At 39.3% G+C, this 24834-nt stretch overlaps 1 protein-coding gene across 1 annotated transcript in view; it reads right to left on the bottom strand.

Moving 5' to 3' along the window:
* The window catches only part of Grxcr1 (glutaredoxin and cysteine rich domain containing 1), a 100511-nt gene that overhangs the window by 6891 nt on the left and 68786 nt on the right, over positions 1-24834 (bottom strand). The window lies entirely within an intron of this gene.

Consider the following 24834-nt stretch of genomic DNA (forward strand, 5'->3'; position numbering starts at 1 on the left):
AAATGTTTTACTGTCACATACCCACTCCTGTGTCAAGGCACTGAGAAGGCAGTCAAAAGGGGCAAGCTCTGGGAAATCCTACCTCTCACACCAGGCCCAACAGGGATGCATACAGCAAACCCACGGAACCCAGCACCAGGTCTTCTATCTGGAGAAGGGAGCTTTGAGAAAAATCCACAGCCTGGGTTATCTCTGCCCCCTCCTAGTCACCCTGGAGTGACCCTCCTTACTGCCATACATGTACGTTTAAAGGCTAACAAAATCATCATCATTAACCCGGCGCTGTTGTCAGACAGCAAGCACCATCTCCTTTGATACAGTGTGTTCTGCTGCTCGCAGAAGTTGACCCTTAGTAAAATTAAATAACAATCCCAGAGTGTCCTCGAGAGAAAGCATAAAGGCAGCTGGAACACTGGCAGGGAAGTTGCTCCAGAGCTGAAGTTACTATGAAAGGAAGAATAGGAAACATGTCGGCTTTTTTCCACACACTCATCATAGTTCTTTGAACTATCCCCATTGTCTCTCCTTTCCATATTCTTCTTAGCACCCTTCCATGGAACTCCTCAGAGTACAGAGAAGGGAGGAAGACAGTTTGGGTAATTATTACTAATGAAAGGCTGAGTTCACTTTGACCTTGTTCACGCTGTCTCTGCACTGCTTTAAATAAGAGTCTAATCCACCGTTTTCTTAATGAACAAGTCATGGATGAAGATCAAACCATATTTTTATATTCCTATTTGTGGTAAGCATGGCAAATATTCATTTAAAGAAATAATGAGATCTTATTTGATCCCATGGGAATCAAAGTGTATTTTGTGTGAATACATATAAAAGAATAATCCACTTACAGAAGAAGATATTAATGCTAAAAGAATGATGTGTTGGGAAATCCCAACATGGGCTAAAGATCTACTTGCTAGGGCTGCAGAATGCCTTCCAGGGTTAGTGGCATCTGGTCAATTGATCACTTGTTCAGGTCATGAAGAATGTGTGACTTATTTAAGTAGGTGCTGGTTACTTCCCCATGTTGTCTAAGAACTCTAGCCCTTCTTTCATCTTAGTTTACTCTGCCTTCTAACGTATCAACATGAGAAATGTCAAGTCAATATATTAAAATCCACTACAGACGAATACACAGGGAGACAGAAAATGCACAGAGCCTAAGAGGTAGATTACATCCATTCATTCATTGATAGCTTCACCAGGCACACAGACAGATGTGACAGTCAACATAATACAGGTGATGGAAGCCCACTGCCAGAACATTAAACGTAGAAACTTAGAAAGAACCAGTAATATTTTCGAATTGCAGCTTTCCATTTCCTTTCCTGAGCTAACCAGGCTAAAATGAAAAAATCCTCCAGGGAATTGGGCACAAGAACTAAGGCAGCAAGGAGAATATACACCTCATTTTTCTCAAATGAAGGAAAATGCACCGCAATGACGGCAAACAAAATGAATGCCCCATAAAAGCCATGGCCAGTCGGCTTCCCAGCTCTTTCCTACGCAATGCATTCTGCCTCCATCAATGGTGTAGAATACACTATATGCTGAGGAAGGATCTAGTTCATTGCTCTTATATGCATGGAAATTTCCAGAGCATAAATTCCATCTCACATTAGATGGCTAAGCTTTGATCATATCAAGGTCTGACATAATCCCAATCGGCAAGATATAACCGAATGATTAGTGGATAGGTGGTGTACCGAGTACTCAAGATTTCAAAAAGGTTTCCCAGTTACAGGAAGCAAAGAGCTGAATACCTGCTTCCTCCATCACCAGCTGCAGTTCAAGGGTCTCCACAATTCCTCCTCAACCAGTACTCAGATCTGTACCGGGAAGCCAGTTTCTAGTCTCGGTACCATCGGCTAAGCTACAATGGTAACCAAAATCTCTGACTTTATACTGGGCCTCACATCTCTTTGAAAGTAAAAGATATAGGAGTGAGGGTGGACAAGAGTGTTCTAGGGTCCCTTTGTCTGATCCGAAGGGCAGCAGCCAGAAGGGTGATCTCAGCCTCATGGGGCCATTTCCTTCCATGCTGAGGTTCAAGGCACTTGTCATGGAGTTCTTTAATTGGCCTGCTCTTCACTGTGTTTGAGTACTCCAAAAATCTCATCCACTCCTTTTTTTTTCAGTCAAATCAATCCAAACCATTAATTGTCTTACCAAAGATGCCCGTGTGTGTACAACAAAGAGACACTGACACTCTCGATAAATAATATTTTTCTGGTTTGTTTGGCAAAGGATATGAGAATTTGACACTTTTCATATACAACTCCACCATTCAATCATAAGCTACCAGATATTAACCATACAATTATATGCTCCAGTTCGCCAAAGCTACCAGGGCAACTTTGTTTTATTTATTGTTCAGTATTTTTTTCTGTTCTGTATTTTTTCTTAAAATAAATATAATACTGAAAACAACAATAATAGGACAGTAGTAATACATGAGGGAGATTATAGGCATTTAGTCATTGCTGCAAAGTAATCATAATTATCACAAACTTTAAAAAGAATGAAACTAACATTTAAAGAGAAGCTAGAGGATACACAGAGGAAGAGAGAGGAGGGAGAGGGAGAGACTGTTGTCCCCCCACTAGCTTGTTGATCAGTGAGAGAATAGTATCCAAAACTCAGTCTGGGACCTGAGACTTATGATGGGCGAATTTCTGTTTAGGACTGGCAGTTCGCTGAATTCCCAGGAAGTTCCAAGTGAGTGAATGGCACTTTGTACCACAAGGACCCCACAGCCACAGTGAGCATACCGGAAAAATTGGGGAAAAAATAGTTTAGTTTTGTCCATTTCAGGACTGTGTTTTATCCAATTATATAGACTACACTGTGTGTGCCAGGGTAGGTTCTGTCTTGCAAATATTCATTTGTATATACACATATTTGTTGTGTAACACCTAAGCACCTATATTTTAGGTTTTGTTCATATTTACTTATTTATTCCACTTCATCTTACTAAGAGCACAACATAAGTAACAGACCTATGTCATAGCATAATAAAAAATATATTGAATATGATTTCAAGAAAAAGAAAAGGAAACAAAGAAAAGGAAAATACATTCCAAAATGACAGTTATGATTAAGGCTTACACTGGATTCTCAATTATATCCTCAGAAGAAACAAAGTCTGTCTTAGCACCGGAGTCTGGACAACAACTCAGATAAGAGGTAAAATGGCTCATACAAGTAATATCCTTACTTTTTACTGACCATAAAAATTTTGCTTTCAATAAATACTATTAGAGAAATGGCTCTTGAAACCAACCAGTAAAACTTTCAGCCTCCTGCTAGCTTTAAAGAGGATTCTTTTATTTCTCACTTAATTGACTCCCTGCCATGCATTTGTCTCCATTTTGTTGCATGTCCCATGCTGACCATTAAACGGTCTTCTCATGACTAACATAAAACCCACACTCTCAGCAGGGCCCACAAACAGCAGTATTGCTGGTTGACCAATCCTCCCAGAGCTGTCTTGCCCTACTGTAAGTTCCGCAATATTTCCCCTCCTCCCTTCTTTACATTTTACACACAGACTCCATCCATTGCCTGAACTTTCTCCTCAATCGCCACTAGGAACACTTCAATACACTATTCAAACCCCCATTAAAATGGTAACGCATCCTTGAGTTTCTCAGGAGAATCAGCCATCCTTAGACCTCACTGCCCAGCAAGCTGTGACGACATCCTTAGGTATTCAATGTTCTATGTGCCATCAACAACTCCTGAAAACGGGGCAGTAACACATCATTAAATTTTAAGCAAGTATTTCTTATAATCAATACTATCTCAACAAAGGTAAGCAAGCCTGGGAAATATCAGATTGTGTATTTGTGAGGGAGACCATGCTAATGTGATATCATAAAAGAATGTCAGATGAACAGCAAAACAGGCAGATGAAGACTGCAGAACCAGTCCCAGGTCACTCTCTGGAGAGGACCGGGAGGCTAGGACTCAGAGATCCTGCCTGGTAAGTAACCCTTCTGCTGTGTAATCAGGAGAGCAGATGGCACGTTTGGCACTGAGAGAGCTCAACTAGAAAGAAGCTTCACGCCTGCCAAAAGATGTGCCCAATTAGTGTTTGCTGCTCTGATTGCTGCGCCCACCGGAAATGGGAGCCCATATCCACTCTGCCTGGAAGAGGCCGCCTGATCCCTGCTGATGAAGTGAGTATTTCCTCTAGGACTCAGCTCTGGATCTCCTCCAGTGTGTGGCAAGCTTCATGTGTCTCTGGAGTTCTGCATCAAACACTCAGAACGGGAAACTGTTCAAAACAAGTGTAGCAATATCCTACCAATGTCCAAAAAAACACAGCAAAGGCTCCTCTGGGTATTTTAATAATAAAACAACAGCAACAAAAAAACATGGTTTTTCTATGTCCCTGCAGGGAAACTTGGGGGCAGAATTAACTAAGATAATTGACTTATTGAGCAAATATGAAACACAGACCCTTGGGTGTCAAATTCCTGCCAAAGCCGATGTCTTTAGTTTAATGTAATTAGTGTTGAGCCACTATTTTCAGTGCAGTTGAAAAGGACAGTTTTCTAGTAAGGCCAATTCTTACTTCATAACAAAATTACATCATCAAAATAGAGGATCATGGGAGTAATTATTTCCTCCTTCACTGAAAGCCACTCAATGAACTTGATATTAACAAGTCAGTAAGTTGTTTACTTTGTTTGTTTGTTTGTTGTTTTAGTTTGGTAAGGGTTTGTTTTGTTTTGTTTTTTGAGAAAGGGTCCCTCTATGTAGAACTCTCTTTGTAGACCAGGCTGGCCTCAGACTCACTGAGATCCACCTGTCTCTGCCTCCTGAGTGCTGGGATCATAGGTGTGAAACAACACTGCCCAGCCCAGTAAATTGTTTTTTAAGGAACAATATTGATGATTAGGTTAGCAAAAATATGAGGATTGTTTTACATAATAAATTCAAGATTTTTACTGTTATTTGCCCAAATTCTCTTTGCATAAACTGATTTTCAATGCAGTCATTAAGGTCACTAAAACACTGAAAATTTAAATTCTAATGCCTCCATTTATAAGTTAATCTTGAAAATTAACAACTGTAGGAATTTCTTCAGCCACTAGCCTTTAAATTACCTGCCCACTTGGGCGTGGCCTCTTATACTATATATGCCAATGAAAAGTGCATGTCCAACCTCTTTTCCACAGTCATCCATATTTGTCGTACTTATAGTTAGACTAATCAGGTTCTTTAGATACATAGTGATTGTATTCTATATAGATAGGTAATCTTCAGCCACTTCAAAGACCTATAGAATATGACATTTAAATAACTTAAGAGTTCTGTTGAAGTGAGACACGATTGCTCCTGGCAGCACTGATCTAGTCCCAAGAGAATGTTGAACACTGAAGACACTCCACTTGGAGCCTATTTTCTTCTTGGCAAAACTGGCCTTTGGGCAAGGAACTGCCCATGCATCGACCACTGACAAAATACACAATTGTCCAGACAGGACAAGCAGGATACAAGAAAAAAGACTGTCAAATCTTGCCAACATAGGGTAAGACAGTTTTGAAATTTTTCCTGCCTCTGAAAATGGTCTATCAGTTACTCTAGGCCTTAGCCAAAGTTGGTTGCTCCAACTTTGCAAATGGGACTTTGGGTGATTTCCCAGGTAGCCAGTTGTCTCTGTCATTTGTTGCACATTTTGAAAGTTGCTTGGTTGCACTTCCTGCTTACTCAAGTAATATTATTTCCCTTCTCAGGTCGTTGATGGGGATGAAGACTAGATAGTTGTAGTTACTTTCCTCTCATGACTTAGCCAAGTTATTTATAATACAAGACAAACTCTTTAGGATAGGATATTATTGAAACATTTATTATGTGTTTCTTGCTTGATATTGTTTATCCTGGTTCTAATTTTAATTTTTATACCTGACATTTGTTCTTATTGTATATAATTTTGTATTAGGCTTAGAACTCTTTTATTTAAACTAAAGAGGGTGGTGCTTTAGGTATTCCTGCCCACTTAGGTGTAGCCTCTTATACCATATACGAGTCTAGCCTCTTTTGCAGCTGTGGGGTTTGGTTGCTATTCTCCATTTGAGCAGAGGATTGTGATCTGTGAGTCTACCCCTAAATAAATAACCTTTTATTATACTCAATTCTGATCTGGTGTAGGATTTTTTTTAATGTTCTTCAGTTAACTGATGTGCTCTAAGAATCAATGTATTTGTGAATAAAAGGGGTGTAATAATGATGACAAAGTTGCAGGGCTGACATGAAATGATAGATAAGAGTCTAGAAACGTACTTCATACTTGAATGGGAATTCAAAGAGTAGCCTTCAAGGAGTAAATTCCTTAAGAATCCATGCCAAGCTCACAAAGGTTAGTCCACAAACAAATAATGAAACATTCATAGAGTCCAGAAAGTATTTTCCATTACCTTAGATGATGTTACTATAAGTTTAAACAGAACATGATGTTTTTAAAGGGGAATGAGTGGTTGAGCTTAGTAGGTACTTATTCTTCATGATAGATATTTGAAAACAAATACCTAAGTTTGTGGTTTATTCAAAACAAAAGTGATGGGACTGGAAAGATGGTTCCAAGGTTAAGAGCCCCTATTGTTACAGAGAGCTTGGCTTTCAGAACCCATAAGTAGATCACAATCACCTTTAACCCTCTAACTACAGTTTCAGGGAACTGACACCTTCTTCTGGCTTCCATAGGCTTCTGCAGGCATATGGTGCACATGCACTCACATCACACACACACACACACACACACACACACACACACACACACACTCACATTAATCAATCGATAAATCTTTAGTAAGAAGAGTGACATAAATTTTGAGGATTCTTTTCCAGGCCATGAAGGTTTTCAGTTCACTTGAGAGATGGGTGAAGTGTTACTTATTATGGGAGATTTATCTAGCTTTTAGTTAGGGTTCCCTGAAGAGTCATGAACAAATAAAAACCTAAGAATAATTAGTTGACAACACTGCTGAAAACTAAAAATTGAGTTGATTGCTTTTCTGGAACAGTACGGATATTTAATCAGTCAGCAGAAAAAAATATTTGAGGAAGACTCACATTGAGACAGTAATTGAGAAATATAATTAGATGATCAAAATGTCAATTAAAATTCCATTCATTGGAAGGGATTCCAACTTGAATGGGCTCTCTTCCCAGATGAGAACTGGGGATATTTGAACATAGATTGGTTACTGAAGACAGAGCACTGCAGAGCTCACATTCAACAGACTTTTGCATTATTCATATTACTCACAGTAAAACGATCAAAGCCCTGAACAACAAACACCATACCAAGCTGCCACCTCAGAGGACTTTTCTATGGTGCACATAATGGTCAAAAATAATAGAGTATCACATTTTAAAGGTTTTGCAACAGTAAAGAAACACGGAACACCTAATGAGAGTTCTTTTTAGACTCACAATAAAAACACAATCTATCCTGTAAGATCCTGATGAATACACAAAACATATTATTAAGGAACTTTTGACGAAAGCCCACAGTTCAGAAATGTAGACAAGGCTTGGTAAATACCAGGCTTGGTGATGCACAAAATACCTGCCGACGTTGGAAAACTTTTATACCAAGCTTAAAGGTTCACTGGGAACCTTCTGGCTCTACTTCATTCTTGCTGCTGTCTTTGGTCATTTCATGGTACTGGAATCTCCAAAATGTTGGGGTCTCAGCTGGAACTGGGCTACAAATTCAGTAATAACCCCTTCTGGGCTCTTTTTATGGTGCTAAGATTCATCTGCTTTTCAAATCCAGTACCATCTAGGCGAGGCTTAACACATGACCAAGTCAGGCAGCCACCTCTGGAAGATAAAAGAAAAAAAAAAACACTGAAGTAAAAACCTTGCTTTACTGAGAAAACTGATGCTGTTCAGAAGGAGCTAAGGAATTAGCAGTGATTGAAAAGAGAACCGGTATCATTAAGGTGAAATCTTCTGTGAAGTGTTTCCTCTGAGTCAGCACATAGATGCTATTTCAGAGGTGGACTTTTCCCTCCTGCCCACCACTTCCCAAATAACCACCATGGTGACTCAATATTAATTGTAAATACTCAGTTAATAATTGAGGCTTATTACTAACTAGCTCTTACAACTTGAATCAACCAATTTATATCAATCTACATTCTTCCATGTGGCATTATCTTTTTTTTCATCTTATGTCTCGGGTTTCGTCTGAGTCTTGCTGGCCACTCCTCTCACTCTGCCCTTCTTCTGTCCTCAGTCTGGTTTTCCTGCCTAACCTTATCCTGTCCAGCTATTAACCAGTCTTTATGAAACCAATCACAACATAATTTACAATGTAAAGGAATATTCCTCCGTAGTTCATCACCGAAGGAAGTCAGAACAGGAAATAAGGCAGGACAGGAAACTGGAGGCAGGGGTAGGTGCAGAAGGTTGATGCAGAGGCCATGGAGGGGTGCTGGCTTGTCGCTCATGATTTGCTCAGCCTGCTTTCTTAAAGAACCCAGAACCACTAGCCCAGGGATGGCCCCACCCATAATGGACTAGACTCTCCCAATCAGTCACTCATTAAGAAACTGCCCCAAAGGCTTACCTACAGCTAGATCATACAGAGGCAAATTTTCGCAGTTGTGGTTCCCTCCTCTCAGATGACTTTAGCTGTGCCTAGTTGATTGGAAACTAGCCTGTTAGGATGTTGTGTGTGCTGCAGAGGGCAGAACCAAAGAAGTGACCCAAACCCTTTAAAGGAACCCAGAAGATCACAAATGAATTCCAAATATTGAACACTGAGTTATTTACACTGTTGGAATTTAGTTTTGCTTCAATCTGATTGTAAGTGTGACCTGGTTCTTCCTTCTTGAAGTAAGAAAGTATTCAACTTAAATTTGATTTTACAGGAGTACACATTGAGTTTGAACTCTTCAAACAGATTTTGAATTTTTAAAGAAACTAAACTTTTAATGTGTTTGAATTTGTAAAGAGAGTAGTAGGACTCTTAAAGTTGTTTTTGTTTTATATTGTGATATTAATATTAACATGCTGTCTTGGGAATACATGAAAAGGAAATGTTCTTGAGAGGGGTGTGTTTGTGTATGACGATGCCAAGGGGTTAGCTGTGCTAGCTATTTTTATGTCAACTTAACACAAGCCATAGTCATCTGAGAGGCAGAAGCCTCAACTAAGAAAATACCTTTATAAGATTTGGCTATAGGTAAACTTGTAAGGTATTTTATTAAGTAATGATTGAATTGGGAGGACCTGGCCAATTGTGGGTGGGTGGTGCCACCCCCGAGCTGATGGGCCTGGCTGATGGGTTCTGTAAGAAAGAAGGCTGAGCAAGCCATGAAGAGAAAGTCGGTAAGCTGCATTCTTTCACAGCTTCTGCATAACTCTTACTTCTAGGATGCCTGCCCTGTTTGAGTTCTTACCTTCATTGCATTTGAACTGTTATATGGAACTATGAGAGTAATAAACCCTGTTCTCCCCAAGTTGTTTTCAGCCATGGTGTTTCATCACAGCAAGAGTAGCCCAAAACCTCTAACTCCTCAAGCATCTACCCTGCCTCACCAAACAACCTTCTCCTTCTGCCTAAGTTCAGGTAGAAGGCAAAGCACAAATCTGGAGATCAGAAAGAAAAAAAATAAACAAGCAAAAGTACCAATAAATCAAATGAATTCATTATTCGGAGACCATCACTGTGTAGGTCTATTTATTTCATATTTAAAATAGAGGTAATATAGATGTGAAATTCTCCCTGCACTCCTGAAATGGAGGAAGGAGATCGCATGAGACGTGTTGGGAGAGCTCTAGCACTGAAACTGCAGTTGTGGTGTCGGCCACACAATGAATCCTGTTTCCTCTGATAATTAGATATCTGAACTTGAATAAATGATTTATTTCCACACAGTTTGGATTTTCAATTGGAAAAACTATTTTCAGTGTATAGAGTTTCGGGAACTGAGTGAGACAATTTATAGTAAGCGCTTAGCATACTGCCTGTAACACATAGGTGCTTTGTAACAAAAACGCCTTTTTGTTGTTTTCATAAGCTTAGTATTTGTGAACTTTCTGCTGAGCCTAAATCCAAAATGATTTCTGAAATTTTACATAAACTTGCTTTTACTTATCAATAGTAGGAATCTACCTAATAATCTCATCTTATAAGTGCTAGGCACTTGCTCTTCCACTGAATGATATACACAACCCACTTTGTTCATTTTTGAATTCTAAAACAGAGTCTCACAAAATTGCCAAAGCAATCCTTAAACTGCAAGTCCCCTGCCTTAGCCTTTTCAAGTAATCTCAAGCATATACCATCAGGCTCAGTTAACTTCCTAATTTTTAAATTAGCTGATCCCCATGGCACCACCATTGCCCATCCTTCCTTTTAATGAGAACATCCCCTGAAAGTCATCTGAAATAGTGTTCAATGAAGAACTAAATTTCCTAGCCTCTGCGATGTTTGAGTGTATCCACCAGCCTGGAATACGTCTTGACATTGCACTATGGGCTGAAGTAATTCATGCAATATCTAGGCAATTCTCTTCTAGACAATCTCCTCATCTTTTACTTACTATTTTTAAATTCCAACTATCTAAAATTCCATTAACATGATAGAATTAAAATATTGTTAATTATAAAAATGGGCTGCTCCAAAGGAGTTACAACCAAAGAACCACTCATGGGTAGAGATTTCTATATCTGTGGGAGTCCCAACCCAGCACTGCAGTCTTATTAGAGAGATGAATCATCTTTCATGAGGATCAAAGTTTCTGACTCATAATGATAGATACATAGCAATGTAAATGTATAATAAGACAAAAACATATGTATGTATACTTACATTTATATGGAGAGAAGTGTAACTTGGATGCTTGCCCTCCCCACACAAAATACTTCGTTCATTGAAATCTTAATCCCGGTGTTCTTGTTTTAGGGGGCATATCTCCTTTGGGAGATGATTAGGACATGAGGGCACAGTTTAATGAATAATGACATTAGTGTCCCTGTAAAAGAGAACCCAAAAAGCTGCCTTTCCTTGTACACCGTGCTAAGTTGGGAGAGAAAACGACCATCAATGACTTAAGAGGATGTCCTTCTGCAGACACAATCATCTGTTTTCCCCTTGATTGAACCTCTCAGCATTCAGCCTACAGAACTACAGGAAATATGTTTCTGTTGTTTCTAAGCTACCAAGCATCGCACTAAGACATGTGCCTATATGTGTGCATTTAGACATAAATACTTATGTATTGGTGGTAAAAAAAAGAGATTGTCAAGATAGAGCCAGATAGGTTCAGAGAGAACAGAATCTAGCACAAACTCCTGGATACTACCAAAATTTAATAATGTAACTTCTGGGTTAACAATAAAAATATTATAATAGTAATAACCTTTACAGAAAGTTATATATTATATATCTATATAGAGACACATACAACATAGATATATATATTTCTGGCCATCCCTCCAAGAACTCTACCTTCCAGGAGGTATTCTGTTTGGAAATGAAGAAGTTGTAATTCTTCTCTGTGGATTCTATAATTCACAGAGGATGGATAAACCCTGCCCCCACCCTCAGTAGCAAATCTTTGCAGTCCTTTGCCATCTCCCTCTGTTTTGACCTCTACAATCTTCAAAGAAGGGAAGTTTGGGATTATCTTTAAAGCACAAGGCTCTGTGATCCATCTCCTGAGGATTTCCTGTGTCTGAGTGGTTTGAACAGTGCCAGGGGAATTTCTTAAGGATGGAGCAGAAGGGAAATTGTTCAGCATCATAGGAGTTGACAGACCCGCAAGAAATACCCTTGATGTTCTCCAAACACCACTTATTTAATTTCCTTTGCATCCTGCAATGGTTTTTCAAAATCTTAAGTCCTAAAATCACAGAATCTGAAATATAAAGATACCAAGAAAAAAATCAAGAGTTACAAAAGCATGTATTCAAGATAATAGAGTTACCAGGTAGCAAGGCCAGAACTGAAATATATGTGTGATTAGCATTAAAGCTCAGACTTTTTTTTCATTTAAATTAACAAATGTTTTTAAAATAACATCTACCTTTATGTATATAAGAAAGTACTATATTAACATATATCAAGGAATAGTTTAATAAAGAAAATATTAAGTGCTTGATAAACAATATCTATTGCTGTTGAACATTAGTGTTGGTATTATTAATTTGACTCTAGCCCACACTTAGACAGTACAGTATTATAAATATTGCTAAGTGTACTTTGATGTCTAGCAATAGAGAACAGGCTTTGGATCCTGTCATTTCTTGGACCTCACTGACTTTTCGTGTTTTGTTTAAGTCATTGGTAATGGGTGGGAATACAAGCATTTATTAAAATCACATATTTAAGTCTGTATCAGATCCATCCAAAGAGAAAATATGAAGCTCCTTTGTTTACAAGATGAGCTAGCTGAAAAGACACCCTCTTATTAGATGGGGTCTTACCCATCTAATTGCCATTGACATTAGTATCAACTTTATAATTTAAACACATCTAAAGGTACTAAGCAATATTTTCAAACCACAACAACAAAAAACAGAGAAGGTAAAAATATATTTATGATAATAAAGATTAAATTAAAAATTAGATTCAATGAATAAAAAGTTTAATTGAATCATTAAAAACTATAACTAATCAAGAAAGCCCTGGAGAAAAGATATTAGTGATATAAAGTGTTATGACCAAAACCATAGGAGAGTGAGAACATTAATATAAAGAGAGCCCTAGAAATACTTTTAAAAGAAAATAAAGTGAATAAAATAGTTGAAAATATACAACATCCAGTAAGGTATTATAAAGCAGGTGAATAAGAGCCAAAGGATTTTACAACAATATATAAGTCAGTGGGCCTCTAAGCCCTAAGCACAGTTGTCCACAAGGAAGTTATCTGAGCTCCAAAGATGAACATTCACACTGAATAAACTGTGTCTGTATGTCAGTTACTCGCTTGTTCACATCAGTATCACAGTGGTGCACACAGACTCATTTAACCCTACACCCAACCCATCACTAAGTCTGCATGCCAATCAGACTGAATGCATGAATTCAAGGAAGAGATGCTAACTGCTAGCCCCCCTGCCTTATGTTTGACATCTCACACAACCCCCATCTACCTGCTATTGTCAGGGCAACCCTGCAGAGTAAAGCAGGTTTATATATAGCCTGGCATCTTGACAACTTTTGTAATAGATTCCCTCATACAGTGGCATCTTTTTCTTCAGTAGCATAAGGTTGAACAATATGGAATTGTCAAAGATGAATGAACATCAATAATTTGTAACAGTTAATATTTAATCAATCATGAAAGCAATCACAGAACTAAAACTAAAGAATTCACTGCAAATACTGAAACATACCCCAAGCAGCCTTCTGAAGGCCAACACAACCCTGGGTATATTTAGAACTTGAAGATCCTGAAAAGAAGCTGAAAGTTAAATTTCATTCAATACAGACCACACATTTCAGTAGCTACTTTTTCTATATGTCTGGGAGTACTTTTCTTATGGGACTATAGCCTTTATCCATAGGGACTTGGAGTAGAAAAGAGCACCAGTACATCTAATTTGCATCTACAGCATTCAACTGAAATGCGAGGCAGATAACACAAGTGCCTGGAAATTATAAACAAGCTCTTTAAAAGCTGCCAGGCAAACATATATACCCTGAAAGACTCCCCCAAATCCACTGAACACCTCTCTCTCCATACTGATGATCAAATGCAGGAATTGAGCATGCTAGATAATCATACTGCCACTGAGATACACTTTCAACCCTTTTTAAGATGGGGGTCTTAACATGCAACCCAAGCTGGCTACAAATTTAAGATGGTTCTGTCTCAGCCTGCAGAGCACCTGGGATTATAGACATGAGTTTATCATGCTTGGAAAGGATTTGCCTTTTTAAGAGCATAGATGAAAACAGTTAACCTTCAAGAAAATGGCACCTTTCCTCACCATGTGAAGTAAATGTCATTGATACCCAAATTCAGCATTTTAAGTTGGATCCTTTACAACAGTAAAAGTCTCAAATTACAGCCAGCTTTACTGGGTGACTTGGCACATGCCTGTAATCCTAGCACTCAAGAGATGGAGGCAGTGACCATCCTCAGTGACATAACAAGCTCAAGTCCAGCCTGGGATACATTAGACTCTGTACACACACACACACACACACACACACACACACACACACACACACACATCCCTGATGTATTGTCTATGTGTGTATCTGTGCACAGATTGAAAGAGTGCAGTAAAGAAACAAGTCAATGCAAGGGTAAAGAAACCTGAAGAATCCCTGCAGTCAAAAGTGCCCTTGATAAGCCGTGGTTTTCATGAGCTGTCTTTGAATGCAAGTCTCTCCTCTATCTCTCCACAAGCCCCCTGGTTCTCAAATAAAATTTAAGTAGTCCTATATACTACAAAGGCATCATACACAGGAAACAGCAGCAAGAAGGCAAAGTACACCCAGAGCACAAGCAATCATCAGAACGCAAAGCCTCTACCCTCAGCCCCCTTCACTCTCAAGAATCCATGAGGATCTTGGGGACTTTGAGCTAAGGATGAAGTTCATCTTTACCCATCAGGCATTACGCGGCATCTGACTCTTCTCCCGTTAAGTCATTTGTTTCTATGTTCTGCTGATTCAAAATATTTTACCACAACTTAAAGAGGTCTAGTATAGACAAATCAATAGGATAAACTTTATTTCCTAGCATGCTAATTTTCATACCACTTTTTTTAAGTCAGTTCTCGAAATTTAACTGTGAAATACAAAATTCTAACCAATAGCTCTAACCAAGAATCAAAACATTGAAAAAAAAAGTATCTTCTGTTTAAACTTAGATTTCAAAGACATTTTTTTTCTTGAAGCAAGACCCTCTCTATGCATTGGGGAGAACTCAGAACCCAGGAAACTTTGCGAACACAAATGTTACTCTCTCGGAAAAAGTTCACATGGGAAAGTCTAAGCCCACCAGCCCAGAGATAAATCCTGGAGGCTTTACAATACGATCAATGAGGACTTTTCTCATTTTCCTCTTTGTGATGGAGGAAGGTCATTGGTTAAATTAAAAGAAACTGCTTGGCTCTCCTTGGTTAGGAGATAGGTGGGAGGAGTAAACAGAACAGAACTCTGGGAGGAAGAGGAAGTGAGGTCAGACTCGACAGCTCTGCTCTCGGGAGCAGACGCCGCAGCAGAGACGCCATGCCCAGCTCCCAGGCAGACGCAAGCAATGAAGCTCCGACCCAGGATGGACATAGGCTAGAATCTTTCCGGTAAGCGCACCTAGGGGCGCTACACAGATGATTAGAAATGGGCTAAATTAATATGTGAGAATTAGCCTAGAAGAGGCTAGATAGAAATGGGCCAAAGCAGTGTTTAAATGAATACAGTGTCCGTGTAATTATTTCGGGGCATAAGCTAGCCGGGCAAGCGGCTGGGGGTTGGGGACGCAGCCCCGCCGCCGCTCATATTACTACATCTTTGCGTCTTTATTTTGTTCTTTTTCAACTTTCATGTGTGTGGTGTGCGTGTGTGTGTGTGTGTGTGTGTGTGCGCGCATGTGCGCATAAGCTTACATGTTTATGTATGCTCATTGTGTGGCACAAGTCTGTGTACATGAATGTGGAGGCCTGAGGATGATGTCAGGAATCTTCTTCAATTATTCTTCTGCCTCATTCATTGAAGCAAGGTCTCTCAATCAAACTCAAAACTCACCAGCATGGTTAATTTTGCTACCAGCTTGCTCTAGGAATATTCTGCCTTTGTTTCCTATGGCTGGAACTAGAGTCAGGTTGTGGTGTTCCAGCTTCATTCTGTTGCTAGGGCAAATATGATTCCATCTTGCAGGTCCATCACTGAATGAACTCAGGGCAAGAGTTCAATCAGGAACTTGAAGGCAGGCCTGCTTGCTATTCCATATAGCATACCCTCTGACAAAGGAATTCACAACAAAAGAGGTATACCAGAAACCATGGAAGATGCTGCTTACTAGCTGGTACTCAGGTCAGGTTAAACTCAACTAGCTATTTTATGTAATTCAGGAACACCTGCCTAGGGATGCAGGGGTACTTGGTCCTCCTACATCAATTAGCAACCAAGTTAATCCCCACAGATAAGCCAACAAAGCAAACCAATATAGGCAATTCCTCAGCTGAGGCTCTCCTTCCAGATGACTACATCATCTGAAAGACTACGTCAGACTGACAACTAATCACGAACTAGAGCACATGAGTCTTGGGAATCCAAACTCTGATTGTCATGCTTGTATGTCAAGCATCTAAACACTGAGAAATCTTGCCAAACCCCTCTTTTTCCTTTGCAAATCTCGGTCATTTTGATGGCTTTGTATCAAATCATTGAATGTTTTTAACTTGACGTTCATCAATATGTTTGTGATATGGTCTCTAAGAGTCATAATTTCCGTATCTGCCTTTCTCAGATACACTGAAGTAGTCTTCATGCTCCACCAAGTTACATACCCATAGAGCACACTGTTATATGAATAAAAATGCAAACACTGACAGAGTAGAAGATCCAGGACAAGTTTACCTATATGTTAAGAATAGAATCTCTTTATAGATGGACAAGCCATGGGGAAATGAAGAGGGTGCATTGTTGTAGGAGGTCGCTTGTTTGTTCCCAGCTGCTCAGCCCCCAAATAGCTACACAGAAACTGTATTAATTAAATCACTGCTCCGCCTATTAGATCTAGATTCTTATTGGTTAGGTCTTATATCCTAAACTAGCCCATATCCATTAATCTATCGCCACGTGACTGTGGCTTACTGGGTAAAGTTCTATCCAGTATCCGGCATCTGTCTCAGGTGGAGCTACATGGCTTCTCACTGACTCTGCCTTCTTTCTCTAAGCATACAGTTTAGCTTTCCCCACCTACCTCTATCCTGCCCTGCGCAGGCTCAAGACAATTCCTTTTTAACCAAGGGTATTCACAGCATAGAGAGGGAATCCCTCATCACTTCCCTTTTTCTGTTTAAATAAAAAGGAAGGTTTTAAATTTAACATAGTAATTACATATAACAAAACAGTTATCAAGCAAGAATTACAGTTACAACATTTATATGTACTTTATTTTTTATCATAACTAAGAAAAACTATATCTATTTCTTAATTTCATTAAAGACTCCAGAAGGATATAATATTACGTAAGTAAGCAGAAAGTGCATTGTAAGCAACTTTTAAAACTCTAGAATTGACAGAGACATCTCGCTGCCTGGACAGTCACCCAAAGTTCTGTTGGAGCATCCATCTTTAGCCTAAAGGCGCATAGTATGAAATGAAGAGGGTGCATTTGTTAATTCGTTGTTGCTAATGACTTTTTTGTTTTTGGTTTGTTTTTGCTCTTTTTTACAAAGCACGTCAAGTGAAAAGAAGCATGGTTGAGCTCTGGGGCTAGGACTGTAGGCTGATTAAGAAGATCTTATTCAAAATTTCGTTCCCCCACTTTCCATCCACAGATTGTTGAGAGGGTTCCCTGAGTCTGCAAAATAAATGTTAAGTCTTCTCTCCAAAGATTCCAAAACAAACCAAATTCCAAATAAACTTCACCAATATTTGAAGTTCCTCATAGATAGCAAAGAAAGACGAAGAATAAATATAACAAGTCTTTTACAAGACATTCTCTACATAAAAGGCACTTCACCTATGGGTAGTCATTTCCTTTTAATATAGGGTGTTTGTGTATGCATATCACTTAAAGTATAAATGACATGCAAGAAAGTTTTACACAAAGATTGTCAAAGTGGCTACTAGCTACACACAGTAAGAGGTTGAGCTAATATGGGTGGTATTTAAAAAAAAAAAGAAAGAGACATGAGCACCCATACAAATACATAAAGTACTTCTTTAAGAAACTGTGACCAAAGATTTCCTTGTTATGGTAAGGCAGAGATGCAAGCCTATATATCCACAGTGTAATCTACTGACGTTTTGTTAACTGACTTAAAATTTGTGGTATTTATTGACGATTATACTTTCATACGAGCAGTATATTATTTTGGCAACTTCAGTAATTACAGTTTTGAACATATATCACAGAGTCATCTTCATAACATCATAATTAAGGATGCTGGATCTCTATAATAAATCTACACTCAGTATTTCTGAGCTTGCTGTATAAATTCACAAGGAAGTGACTACTTGACTATAATTTGGGGGACAAAAAAAATAAAACTTGGTCACAAAAAAAATCTATAGGCTTGCTGGAATTACACAGTTTATCTTCAAACTACACAGAATATTTATATGTCAAGATTTCTTCCCACACACTAAAAACACAACTTAGGAAATGTAGGATGATTTATTCTCCAAGTAACTTTAGGTCAAAGTTAAAGATGACTTATTAAGGTCATAAAATCACACTGGATGTTGAAATTTATGGCTTTGCTTTGTTCCCTGTCATTTTGTAACCGAAGCTGTTTCTACCCTGCCATAATACATACCTTTAATCAGACAGGATTAGCCACGGCAGAGCAAACCACAAGTCACAAGGACAGAGGACTATAACTCTATTTATGTTAGAGATGGGTTCCCGTGGCGCTACACCTAGAACAGGATTTATTCATCAAATTAAATTTCCACTTCGCTTCCTTCGTAATTTTTCTTCTAAGGAAGTCATTTTGACCCCTAGATTTTATCCTTTAAAATGTGTGATTTTCTTGCATGCTTCTAATGTAACAAACAGTAAGCTAATGGAAAATGTTTGTGCTCCTAATTGATTAAAAATTTTCTTTGAGTGGGTTGGGAGGTGAGAAAGGAAGAGGAAATTGGAGAGAAACATGGCAGCGGGAGGGACTGCAGCTGGGATGTAAAATAAAAAGTAAATACATTTATAAAAAATATAATTGGATATCCAAAAGAAAATTATCTGTGATAAAATAGCATGAAGAAGAAATCTAAAGGCTTGAGCATTTTTTTTAATTTATTTATTTATTAAGGATTTCCGCCTCCTCCCCGCAACCGCCTCCCATTTCCCTCCCCCTCCCCCCGATCAAGTCACCCTCCCTCATCTGCTCAAAGAGCAATCAGGGTTCCCTGACCTGTGGGAAGCCCAAGGACCGCCCACCTCTATCCAGGTCTCCTAAGGTGAGCATCCAAACTGCCTAGGCTCCCCCAAAGCCAGTATGTGCAGTAGGATCAAAAACCCACTGCGATTGTTCTTGAGTTCTCAGTATTCCTCCTTGTCCTCTATGTTCAGCTAGTCCGGATTTATCCCATGCTTTTTCAGACCCGGGCCAGCTGGCCTTGGTGAGTTCCCGATAGAACATCCCCATTGTCTCAGTGTGTGGGTGCGCCCCTCGCGGTCCTGAGTTCCTTGCTCGTGCTCCGTCTCCTTCTGCTCCTGATTTGGACCTTGAGATTTCTGTCCCGTGCTCCTCTGTCTCTGTCTCCTTTCATCGCCTGATGAAGGTTAATATTCATGAGGATGCCTATGTGTTTGTCTTTGGGTTCACCTTCTTACTTAGCTTCTCTAGGAACATGCATGAGCATTTTTATAATTGCGATGATCTCTCAGAAGCCTGGGGGTAACATTCAAAGCCATTGTCTGCATCAGTGCCAAGTACCAAGTTTAGTCGGAAGCACCTCAGAGTTCTCAGAGTCAATAAATCCTTGTCATTATCTGGCTGTAAAATTCTTAATCTTACAATTTTGTGAACAACTCTTCTAATTCTTCAAAGATGGTGTTCTTTTTTTTGGGGGGGGGGGTTGTTTTGTTTTGTTTTTTGGTTTGTTTTTGTTTTGGTTTGGTTTGGTTTGGTTTTTTTGGTGTTCTGTTTAATTGATTAAATTATCCGGGCATGTGACATGTTCTTCCTTTCCTTGGATGAAATCATCAAATATTTGAAATGTCTCTGCCTGATTTATGAAAATTTATTTTATTAATGTGAAGACTAGCATACATGTACTATGAATTCTCCAGTACCTCCGTTTAACAAGACTCGCGCCACCTGTGGCTTTTCCTCAATAATACGACTCAGCTGTCTACCCCGTGCATTCGTTTTAAAGCGGGAACCTAGCGCCTCCTAGTGGTCAATGGTGAACAGTGAAGATATCTATTTCCAGAAAAGGCTAAAACAATAGGAAAACATTACACGGCACACTGCTTTTATTCTTCTCTAAACAGAAGAGTTATCCCCATGGATCATCTCTGTTCTGAAAAACATACATGTAAGATGTGTTTGAAATTATAATAACAACATCTTGTAAATTGTCCAAACCAGAGACACTGAAATGCACTATTGAATGCTCTACATGGAAATACGCTGTGCGAAGCTCTCATCTCTTCTGGGTTCTGCTGAGAACACAATTCCACAGCAGCAAGATTTCATATCTGGCATTTTCTGTGAGACAAACCTCTCTGCTGAAAATATCAATGTCTAATAACAAGGAAACATTTTAGGTTGTATCATCATAATAATACATTTGATGTTAGTAATTTTTTATATGAAGAAAATTGATGCTGGGGAGAAGGAAGGACAAAAGTGTTTTAATATGTCTATGTATGGGCAACAGATGTGCATAGAGTTCATACGAGGGGACGATGAGTGAATGAATGAGGAATTGCGTGGCAGCGCAAATGCAAGGGAAGCCTTCTGCACGGAAGAATTGACAGCAGAAAGAACACTGAGGAGCCGTGACCCGAGAAGCTGTGATGTCACACGCTGTCTCCTTGTAGAATCCCTTAAACTACAAAGAAACAGAAATAAGGGGTGTGCGTGCGTGCGTGCGTGCGTGGGTGTGTGTGTGTGTTAAATACATACATATAAGCACGGGGAAAATAAATTTCAAGAAAAACGGAATAACATGATGTGAAATATAATGACAGCAGCAGTACTGGAGAGATGGGTTCCTACGGATTGATTACCAGCCAAGGCCGCCTATTTGTGATTTACAGGTCAAGAAGTCCTTTCTTAAAAATCAAGGTGGACAGTCCCTAAGGAATGGCACCCAACATTGACATCTGGCCTCCACATGTATGCATTCATATATTTGTTAGCACAGACATGCGCGTGCACACGCGCGCACACACACACACACTCAATCACTCACAGATGAAATGACAACAGTATGAATAAACTTTGTTTAAGACAATAAATTTTGCTGGCTGAATTCCCATGCTGAAACATAAATGTTTACAAACTGTGTCAGTAATATGAAATACAAGATTATGTTTGTTCATAGACCAGACTATCAACTCCTAATTATAAACAAAGAAATATAAGACTAACTAAACAAAACCCATAAGTTGAATGTATTAATATGAGACAGGGACAAGTTCAAGCCATAAAGCCATGAGCTAACTAAAGCTGACTAATTACAATAGTAAAATATTATATATTATAGTAGTAGAATATTAAAGCAGAAGGATAGGGTACTAACAACAGACACATCTGCAAACGTTTCAACAACCGAATCTCAGCTGATAAAATCACACCACTGCATTTGATAAAGATATTAGATGGAAGCAGGAACAAAGTATCCAGTGATGCAGCTAGAAGACACAACTTAAAGCAGGATGTGGTGGTGAGTGTCTGTCCTCTCAACACCCAACGGGAGGAGCAGGAGGATCGGGAGTTCAAGACTACACTAAACAGCAAGTATGAGGCCAGCTTGGCTACATAAACCTATCTCAATAAAATGAAATAAATGCAGAATTTGAAACTGTGTGGTATTTATGTTCGCATGTGTACATACAAACGTAAAAGAAATGTATTCTTTGCAAAAGACTACAAAAGTTCTACAAAAACCTTACCATAGTTTAGACTGCAAAGAAAATATCAATAAATTCCAAATAATAAGAACCCCATGGGTCATATTGTCTGACCACAATGTAATAAAATTATAAGTAATAACTATAAAACTAAACCCATTCACTTTCTTGGAAATTAATAAATTCTTTGAAGAACTTTTACACAAAGGAGCAAACAAAATTCAAAATTCCTACCGACCCGAATTACAACAAAAATAAAGATGTGACAGGTCCATTTGTATCATGAAAGTTATTTTAGGAGATAAGTTCACATCAATGAGTTTTCACATCTTAGACCACAAAATGAACTAATAATTCAAGAAACTGCACAGTAAAATCAGAAGCATCCTAGCAAAACAAGAGACAGAAAATAATAAAGGCTGGAATAGAATCAATCAATTACAAAGCCAAAAATTACTTTAGAACTAGTCTGTCCTGAGCTTCCCTGGAAGCTACTGAAGTTTCCAAATAATTATTTTCTTCAGTTATTAACTCAAAGCTTTGTAGAATACCAAGAGGAATCAATAATACAAATATGGAGATGCATACTACATCTACACCTGGTGTCAGAATTTTTTGTAGGAAGTGTCCTATCCATGCCGGGAAGAAGAGTTTAATGTTTGCAGGTGGAAGATAATGCTTTAAGAGAATTAGGGATGGAGAAACATCTGAAGATAGTGGCTCTCAACCTGTGGGTGCCACCCTTTTGGGCAAGACATATCAGATATCCTGCATCTCAGATATTTACATTATAATTCATAACAGTGACAAAATTACAGTTATGAAGAAGCAACAAAATAATCTTCTGGTTGGGTCACCACAACATGAGGAACTGGATTAAAGGACGGCTGAGAACCAGTGTTCTGAGAAAACAAAGGAAGGGCACATTTGTTGGCATGGAGAGAAAATGTGGGAAGATAGACAATAAAGGAGTCAGACATTTGGTTCAGCTGGTAAAGACACTTGCTGCCACGCCCGAGAATCTGAGTTCAGTCTGTGGTGGTAACCCAGTGGAGGGAGGAGAGAACCAACTCTAACAAATTGTCCTCCAACCCCTACACCAGCATCAACATGTATTCCTTGCACACTAAATCAATCAATATGTCTCCACTGTGGTGATGAAAACTTTAAGAAGTGGAAACTAGTGGAAGGTCATGGGGGCTTCATGCGTACATTGATGCTGCCCCATGGGAGCAAATTGCGTCTGCCAGAAGAAGAGTAACTCCCCAAGAATTGGATTATTATAAAAAGAGAGAACTTATCCTCCCCCAAAGCTCTTGTTTGTAATCATAGTGTGTAACCCATCCGCATGTGCCTGACACACTCATGTCTCCACAGACGTCTCTTCACCAGAGTGGAGTTGGTGCCATATTCTTGAACTTCCAGAACGATAAGCTAAATAGACTTCTTTTCTTCATGAGGTGCCCAGCTTCAAGCATGCCACACAAATGGAGTGGGACAGACTATGTTTTAAGACAAGGCTCTCTCGCGCTCGCTCTCTCTCTCTCTCTCTCTTTCTCTCTCTCTCTCTCTCTCTCTCTCTCTCTCTCTCTCTCTCTCTCTCTCTGTGTGTGTGTGTGTGTGTGTGTGTGTGTGTGTGTGTGTGCTTTACACACATATATGTGGGTATATAATCCATGCAGAGGCCAGAGAACATTAGGTGCCCTGCTCTATCAGGTTCGGCCTTATTCCTTGGAGACATTGTCTCTCATCAAACATGGAACTGGGGCTGGCAGCCAGTAAGTCCCAGAGACCCTAAGGTCTCTGCTGCTCTCCTCCCCTGCATGGTGCTTAGCCCCACGCAGTGTTGTGGAGCGGGTGAGCACTCCTGATATTTTAGGGGAACCCGGGTCTTCAGTGTAAATCCTCTTACCTATTAAGCCATCTCTCCAGCTGCTGAAGACAGAATCTGTAAGGAGATACTGGGCTACATTAGTTCATAACTTGGAAACTAACCCAGTAAATTAGTGTCTTTGTAAGAGGAGGGAAAGACATGGGAAAATCGCAGAAGACACCACAAGAAGGCAGCCATCTGTAAACGAAACACAGAGGGCCAGGAGAGACCAACATGATGAAGTCCTGACCTTGAATTTTGACTCCTCAGATCTGTTGTTTGGGCCACTCAGTCTGTGGCATTGTATACTGATGTCCTTAGATCCATAACACAAGAATCATAAAGCTGGGTGAAACCGGTCATTCAGAGACCAGGAAGTACTGCTATCCTGATTATTCTAGAATGTCCAGGCAAGTAACTTTTTAAGTATATATCTTTAAAGGTTATAAAACTATATTGTAGATGTTCACATGACAGACACACAGATCAGTCAGTCATCCACCAATGATGGGAACTGTACCACAACTGGGCACATGACAGACACACAGACCTGTCAGCCACCGAGGGTGAGAACTGTGCTACAGCTGTGCACATGAGACAAGCCCTCACAATAACGTCCTGTAGGAGCGTCTCCAGAGCCCAGCCTAATGTGCCCAGCTTTTCTTACAACTCTCTCATTCATCGCTCCCTCCGCTGGTCATAACTGACATATTCTGACAAATTTTAAGTTGCATATTGACATCACATTGATCTTTTTAGTCTTAGTGCAGACTTCTGGTAAGTGAAGGCCACACACCCCTGTGACTACTAAATTCTCCTAAGGGCCCCATTCAGTATGAACAGGTTTCATGCACATATTAACTAGTTACTTCACAAAGTGTCAAGTTATTCAACGATGAAGCGAAGTGCGAATATATATGTATGTGTATATATATGTATATGTATAAACATATACATACTGTTTAGAAAATGTAGTTGAACATTTTATTCTGTTTGTATTACACTAGTATTTTTGATAGAACAAGTTTTAGTATATTTTTAAATAACTTTGAATGATTATTGCAAACTTACGTATGTGGTGTGAAAGGTCCTTCTGTCTGTGTACTGCTTTCATTGGTTAATGAATAAAGAAACTGCCCTGGCCTGTTGATAAGGAAGAACTTAGGTAGGTGGGGAGATGGAACTGAATTCTGGGAGAATACGGCAGAGGGGAGAGATGCT

Source organism: Microtus pennsylvanicus, chromosome 12 (assembly GCF_037038515.1).
Source record: "Microtus pennsylvanicus isolate mMicPen1 chromosome 12, mMicPen1.hap1, whole genome shotgun sequence".
Classification (NCBI taxonomy): domain Eukaryota; kingdom Metazoa; phylum Chordata; class Mammalia; order Rodentia; family Cricetidae; genus Microtus; species Microtus pennsylvanicus.